The sequence below is a fragment of the Tachypleus tridentatus genome, chromosome 9 (assembly GCF_004210375.1).
Source record: "Tachypleus tridentatus isolate NWPU-2018 chromosome 9, ASM421037v1, whole genome shotgun sequence".
NCBI classification, from domain to species: domain Eukaryota; kingdom Metazoa; phylum Arthropoda; class Merostomata; order Xiphosura; family Limulidae; genus Tachypleus; species Tachypleus tridentatus.
Window position 1 is genome coordinate 155,498,309 of NC_134833.1, and position 8,331 is coordinate 155,506,639.

Genomic DNA, 8,331 nt, shown 5'->3' on the forward strand with positions numbered 1-8,331 from the left:
CCAAGGAAGAACTTCCTGACAAGCCAGGTGCTACAAAAGAAATATTATCAGTAAGTCCATCGGTCACATCAGGAATTGCTACAATGAAACTCTGTAGATCATAAGGCTGAACATTATGATTGTTTGTACTTAGAAAATCGCCACTGTTGATCAGTCTTACTGCATTGGTCCCATCAACTGCTACTATTTGGTTAACAAGATTTGAACACAGACAATTCACATTGTGAATTTCACTTCCAAGCGGCAGTGCTGTTACTTCTAAATCAGGACTCGTTTCCGTTTTGTCATAAACAATACTGTTGTTACTGTTGACATCTTGTCTGTTGACTGGCCCAACATTATTAGCCACGTTGGATATACTAAGACCATTTTCAACATTTTGTGAATTAACACGATTAATATGAATGTTGGAAGAGTCTCCAACAGTAACAGCGAGTTCATCATTTCTTGAGAATTGACTATGAACGTCTGCAATACCAACAACATTTTGCACATTTTCATATGTTACAGTAATTTGTTCAAGTTCTTCAGACGCTTCTTGAAAAGCCTGTTGTAGAATGTCAGCTGTACTAACCTCAACGGAAGGTTGAACTTGGTTACTCAAACCACCACTTTCTGGCGTAGCATTAATATTAGAGATGATACGCCTCGCACTTCCTCCGCATGACGCTGGAACACTTCTAGTCAGCACGAGCGTGTCATGGGCATGGTTGTGAGTATCATCATCCGCCATCTTGAATAGCGAATACTGGTCATTGGCAAATCAAGTATATTTTTTTATTAAGTGCGAAATATCTTTCTCTTTTACCATAAATTTTTTTTGTGCTACATTACAATAAAAAATATACCGTTAAACTACAGTGGTCATTCTTCCAAACATTTATAAGATACTTCACTACACGTCATCATGTATAAATTCGACGACAAACAAGGAAAACTCTCGAACAAGAAAGCGTCATGGTTGAGAAACTTACTACTAGACGTCGTGAACTTCTCTAACTACGAATAAAATAAAATGTTTATAGTACAGATTTCATTGTTTGCTTTAAAAGACATATAACATTTTATTTCGTTAATACTAACCTAAACTATTTTAATAAGAATGCAAAAAAATTACTTTACTTACTTACTTACTTAATTCACTGATTTTAGTTTTAAAAGGTGGAAATAATTAAACTGTTTTGACTTTCACACCAAACACATAAAAAACTTCCAATTTATCATTATATATAGAACCAAGGAATACCATATTACCGCCCAGATGATCTTCGGTGGTCCGGAGTGCGGGCTTCAAACCCGTAGCTGATTAACGTCAGAGTAGTTCAATTCTACCTTCTGGGCGAGTGTTATTATGTATTGATTCTTTAAATACAACGTTGTTGCCTTCTGAATATTATTGTTTTTTTTTTTTCATAGAGCAATTATTAATTGCAATAGAATTACATTTATGCCTTAAATATGTGTATTTCATCATCCAACCTCTAAACATGGGACGTTAAACGGATTATGGTAAAAGTATCAATAATTCCGAGATAACCGTTTATGTAGGTCGTGAATAGAGCGGTGCCACGCACATATTTAGAATAGGGTGATTTCCTTAAGATAAGAGTGTTATAAGGTACTGATTGCGGTCAAATAACTTCACATCGTATCTTAAACACCAACAGTAATGTCTCAAACAAATTTAACATTAATGTTAGCATGCTACAAGACAGTTACCGAAAAGCCCAATGTGTCAATGCAGAATATACTTCCGTGGAGCACTACTTTAAGAAAACAGTAACCATTCCTTTTCTTGACGGGTAATCTTTCCTGAAGATTTGATGTACACGAAACCATCAATTCAGAAGCTGACATCATCTAATCTCGCAAAAGAGTTTTCTATCTCTGATATTAGACAAGCTATAATTTTTTACAGGGAAGATTTTTACTGATAAAAAGAGTCGTACTGAGATACATTTTTATTTCGAGTGGGTTTCTCGTCATCGAGGGAAGATATTTGATGAAACACTTCATCGTTGGACGACAAAATGACTTTCTATACATTTCTAGGATAGGCTTCACATTCTGGTTGATTGTTTAAACGTACTTCAATGTACCAAATATTTTTCGCTTACTGAAACTCTTTCCAACAGTGCCACTAAGTTCATGTTCATGTGAATGTTTAGTATCTGCTCTTCGTCTTATGAATATTCGCTTAAGATGTATACAGACTCTTTCAAAGGTTCAGAGATATGTGTGGGCCATTTCTATTGTTGACGTCTCTGCCTTGGAAGGCACATTAAAGCAAGTTGTAAAACTTAACAAATGAAAACAAAGTCACATGTCAAAACCTGGTTCTAGATGGACAGAAGACAAGAAAGATTTTATATTCTAACTTTAATCCATAATCATTACGACACTGCAATCAACATTCAAACTGCATATAAACATGGAAACGAACCCTAAGAGAATGATTTGTTTGTTTGTTGAATTTCACGTAAGCTACTCGAGGGCTATCTGCGCTTACCGTCCCTAATTTAGCAGAGTAAGACTAGAGGGAAGGCAGCTAGTCATCATCACCCACCGTAAACTCTTAGGCTACACTTTTACCGACGAATAGTGGAATTGACCGAAACATTACAACGCCCCCTTCCCCGACTGAAAGGGCGAGCATGCCGGGCCGTACCAAGAAAAGGAAGCATGCTGATATGTAATTTCAATAGTGTGTACATGTACGTACACGGTAACCAATGACTGAAACAGCTAATATACTATTGCTGTACAGAGATATTTAAATTAATAATGTAATTTAACAATTAATAACTACTCTGCATGTAGATAATACAGTATTTTACTATAATAAAACGTATATATTTATTTTAAGGTAATTCTAGCTCTCCATGCAGTATTTAAACAGGATAATGATTTATTGACTTTCCACGGGATGCTTGAAGAATTTATTTAAAGAGCCATGAAATTGTTCGTGTTAAATGGCTTTCAAACTGAATATCTTAGCACGTATTTAGAACAAAATATTTTAAGAAAGCAAGTTCTAGACTTTACTTGTACAGTATGTGTTGGCTTTTGATCTCACAAATTGGAACTCCTCTTTAAAACATTCTGCGCACGGACCTGGTTAGTCAAGGAATGTAACCAAACTTCCTGATGAGCAGGTATAAAAATAGGAAAGAGAAATAAAAGTTTAACGGAAAGTAGAGATCGGTGTTTATACATAGAAATATTTGAAAGAGAATATTTGTTTTTGTTTGAATTTCACGCAAAGTTACATGAAGGCTATCTGTGCTAACGGTCCCTAACTAAGCAATGTAAGCTCAACTTTTTAGCTACACTTTTACCAATCAATAGTGGGATTGACTCCACATTATAACTATTCCACGGCTGAACGAGCGAACATGTTTAATGGGGCGGGGATTCGAACCCGCGACACTTAGATTACGAGTCCAGCGCCCTATCCACCTGGCCATGTGAGGCCCAAAACAAAATAAATGATACAATAAAAAGTACACAAACAAAGCGATGCTGGTTGGAGAGATTTTTAAATAATATTCAATCCTTAATTTCGTTGGAACATTTAGACTGCTTTGTTTACATGTACGAATCGTTTTAAAACATATCCAACTGGTGTCACTTGTTTGTATATTTTTATTTTAGTATTTATTTTGTTTTTGATACTTATAGCAATTCTAGGAATAACCAACGATTCCTGCTTTCATTTAAAAATTTTCTTTTATTTTTCCCGTTTATTTCTTCAGTTTTCTATATATCCATGAAATGGACGCAACCTCCATAAACTTTCAGTAATAGCCATATCCCTGATAATTATAACTTTCGCAAGAATTAGAACCACAATGAGAAATTTATAAAATTTAATGCTTACTTTGGTCTACAGATAAGTTTATAGACCTGACAAATTGGGAATAAATTTGTCATTAACTGTTTTTTGTAGTATATATAGTAATGTAAATATATAGGTGTGTTAGGCTGAGGATTCTTCTGCAGTAGGAGTCTCTGAATTGACGGCAATAAAATCGACAATTAAAATAATATATGTATTTGAAACAACGTAAACGTGTATATTATACAAAGATTCTTTACGCTATAGATAGCATAGTTGTATCATAAACACTTTGTCTTGTCAAAAGTCCAGTTATGACAGTTCAATTACTTTAAAATTCAGTTGATAAGCCGAACTATTTTCCATAATTTTTTCGCAATAGTCTCCACGTATAGTTCGCTTACGTTGTTTCGTGCGTTATTGCAGTTGATTTGTATTCCGAACTTTCAGCAATCGTCTTCTTTTAGTACTTCTAGTAATCATCCACTCAGGTGAGTTCAATTACTTTAAAACACCATTTTGTTCTATTACTTTAGAACATCCTTTTGTTCAATTACTTTAGAACACCCTTTTGCGAGACAATTTCTTCTTCTTATATCATTCAAAGTTATTTGTCTTGTTCTAAGATATTAACCCTTTTATTCCCAAAATCGTTAACTTTAGATTTAACTTTCCTCTGACAGATCTTTTATTTCGCATGACTTTAATTTTCCTCTCTATTTTGGCTCGTTTGATCGTTGTTATATATATGTTTATTACTTATATCTTCTACAAATCTCCATATTATTAACACAGCATTCGATAGCCTCAATAAAAATGAGTTACAAAAAAATAATACTATCTACACCAAACAGTCTTTTATATCTGACAAAAGTTTATACTTTTTAATTTTTTTTTTCTCTTACTTGTTTGTGTAGTTTAGTCGTTAAGGCTTTGAAACCGTTAATCAGAAAGGGTTCATTGTTGATGTCCGATCGCTGATTATGTAATTGTTGAATAAATATTGAAGGTCTTCGGTTTGTGATATCGATTGATTGTAATAAGTTTCTGGTATTTGGGAGAATTTTGATGTTTTTGTTATATATAAGTTGATTTCTGAGTTCAGTTTCTTTGTACCACGATGTGCTTAAGCCTATAAATTGTCTGTTTGTAGGATGTATGGACGTCATCTTTTAATAGCTTCAAGCTTTTATTATTAAGTCTTTTGATCGTAACGTTATCATTACGATTCACAACTTTCTCTAGTTAGGAACGAAGAAACAAATTACAGCATTAGAAATCTAGCTGACAACAAGAATATTAATATTTAGAAACTGGGATATTCTTACGAACAAAGTACTGTAACGAAATATCTGTTTTCGTAATTTGATAAAAACATACATGTTTATGTATGTATAAATATACTTCACGTTTTGAGTGTGTAAAAAAGTGTTAGAAGGAAGAATACGTCATAACTTTCTGTTATTGTCGCCCCAAACAGACTAGGAATGTATGTGTAATTTGTTTTTCACTTATATTACAGAAACAAAAATTATAATCCACATACTATGAACACGTATACTATAATGTGTATCAAGATAAAAACTGATTGCGTTTTATCACACACAAAAAAGAACATATGCACAGTTGTAACATAAAACCATAATTTATTTCCCATAGTTTACCAGAAAGTAGCTGTTTTTACAAAGTATATTTCTCACTATAAATGAAATAATAACAGCATGTGTATACATACAGTGACGACAGAAAGTGTTCGCATCCCCTTCGTCCCGAGTAGTGTTTTGCTCATAACTTAAAAAGTATCACGATTAGGCGAATAGACGTATGATGTATAATAAATATTATACATCTGCATAATTTTTTATGTAAATTAAACGACAAATAAACTGTTTATAAACAAATAACCAAAAATAGGAAATAATAAGCAAAAAATGTACTTCTGGCAAAACTGTCCGTCATTAATCACAACATAACCAAAAATATATGTAACGTTATTCCAAATATTTCTCTTTAAAATAACAAAAATATCCCTTTTGCGTTTCTTGTTTTCAAGAGTATATAAGAAACAGTTATGAAATAATCGATATAAAATAATTAATTTTACTTTCCACAAATAACTAGTTTTTCGGCAGGGTGAAACACTTGGAAACACATTCTGCAAGCCTCCAGAAACAGGAAATCTCTGAATGTGCTTTAAACCTTCATCTGGCAACGTTGCTTGTGTCACAGAAAGACTTAAAGGTTGTGCCAAACTACGTGGAACCACTGATATAGTCTGTGAATTTCCTGACAAACTCTGAGATACAACAGAGAAAACCTCCGATGTTGAGACTGGTAGTGGTAAGCTAGTTGTTCTTGATATTGTACTGATATGTCTACTGCTGGCACTACACGTAGTAAAAATTGAACTTGCAGGCACTGTTGTAAATGACACATCACACAGGGATTCTGTAGGTGGATTTTCTGATAACCCCTGTGCAATAACAGACACACCGTCAGGAAGCTGGCTGACCAAGGAAGAACTTCCTGACAAGCCAGGTGCTACAAAAGAAATATTATCAGTAAGTCCATCGGTCACATCAGGAATTGCTACAATGAAACTCTGTAGATCATAAGGCTGAACATTATGATTGTTTGTACTTAGAAAATCGCCACTGTTGATCAGTCTTACTGTATTGGTCCCATCAACTGCTACTATTTGGTTAACAAGATCTGAACACAGAGAATTCACATTTTGAATTTCACTTCCAAGCGGCAGTGCTGTTACTTCTAAATCAGGACTCGTTTCCTTTTTGTCATAAACAATACTGTTGTTACTGTTAACATCTTGTCTGTTGACTGGCCCAACATTATTAGTCACGTTGGATATACTAAGACCATTTTAAAAAATTTTATGAATTAACACGATTAATATGAATGTTGGAAGAGTCTCCAACAGTAACAGCGAGTTCATCATTTCTTGAGAATTGACTATGAACGTCTGCAATACCAACAACATTTTGCACATTTTCATATGTTACAGTAATTTGTTCAAGCTCTTCAGACGCTTCTTGAAAAGCCTGTTGTAGCATGTCAGCCGTACTAAAATCAACGGAAGGTTGAACTTGGTTACTCAAACCACCACTTTCTAGCGTAGCATTAATATTAGAGATGATACGCCTCGCACTTCCTCCGCATGACGCTGGAACACTTCTAGTCAGCACGAGCGTGTCATGGGCATGGTTGTGAGTATCATCATCCGCCATCTTGAATAGCGAATACTGGTCATTGGCAAATCAAGTATATTTTTTTATTAAGTGCGAAATATCTTTCTCTTTTACCATAAAATTTTTTGTGCTACATTACAATAAAAAATATACCGTTAAACTACAGTGGTCATTCTTCCAAACATTTATAAGATACTTCACTACACGTCATCATGTATAAATTCAACGACAAACAAGGAAAACTCTCGAACAAGAAAGCGTCATGGTTGAGAAACTTACTACTAGACGTCGTGAACATCTCTAACTACGAATAAAATAAAATGTTTATAGTACAGATTTCATTGTTTATTTAAAAGACATATAACATTTTATTTCTTTAATACTAATCTAAACTATTTTAATAAGAATTCAAGGAAAATTACTTTACTTACTTGTTTACTTAATTCACTGATTTTAGTTTTAAAAGGTGGAAATAATTAAACTGTTTTGACTTTCACACCAAACACATAAAAAACTTCCAATTTCTCATTATATATATAACCAAGGAACACCATATTACCGCCCAGATGATCTTCGGTGGTCCGGAGTGCGGGCTTCAAACCCGTAGCTGATTAACGTCAGAGTAGTTCAATTCTACCTTCTGGGCGAGTGTTATTATGTACTGATCCTTTAAATAGAACGTTGCTGTCTACTGAATATTATTGTTTTGTTTTTTCTCATAGAGCAATTATTAATTGCAATAGAATTACATTTATGTCTTAAATATGTCTGTTTCATCATCCAACCTCTAAACATGGGACGTTGAACGGATTATGGTAAAAGTATCAAAAATACCGAGAAAACCGTTTATGTAGTTCGTGAATAGAGCGGTGCCACGCACATATTTAGAATAGGGTGATTTCCTTAAGATAAGAGTGTTATAAGGTACTGATTGCGGTCAAATAACTTCACATCGTATCTTAAAGCGCAACAATAATGCCGCAAAAAATTTAACATTAATGTTAGCATACTACAAGACAGTTACCGAAAAGCTCAATGTGGCAATGCAGAATATACTTCCGTGGAGCATTACTTTAAGAAAACAGTAACCATTCCTTTTCTTGACGGGTAACCTTTCCTTCAGATTTGATGTACACGAAAACCATCAATTCAGAAGCTTACATCATCTAATCTCGCAAAAGAGGTTTCTATCTTTGATATTAGACAAGCTATAATTTTTTACAGGGAAGCTTTTACTGATAAGGAGAGTCGTACTAAGATACATTTTTATTTCGAATGGGTTTCTCG

General features: G+C 34.0%; 2 non-coding genes across 2 annotated transcripts; both read left to right on the forward strand.

The window, feature by feature from the left end:
• Positions 1-1,255: 1,255 nt before the first annotated feature.
• TRNASTOP-UCA (transfer RNA opal suppressor (anticodon UCA)) lies at positions 1,256-1,342 on the forward strand. Its single transcript has one exon. It is a non-coding gene; the product is annotated as a tRNA-Sec (tRNA).
• Positions 1,343-7,604: 6,262 nt separating this feature from the next.
• On the forward strand, positions 7,605-7,691 carry TRNASTOP-UCA (transfer RNA opal suppressor (anticodon UCA)). Its single transcript has one exon. It is a non-coding gene; the product is annotated as a tRNA-Sec (tRNA).
• The last annotated feature ends 640 nt before the right edge of the window (positions 7,692-8,331 follow it).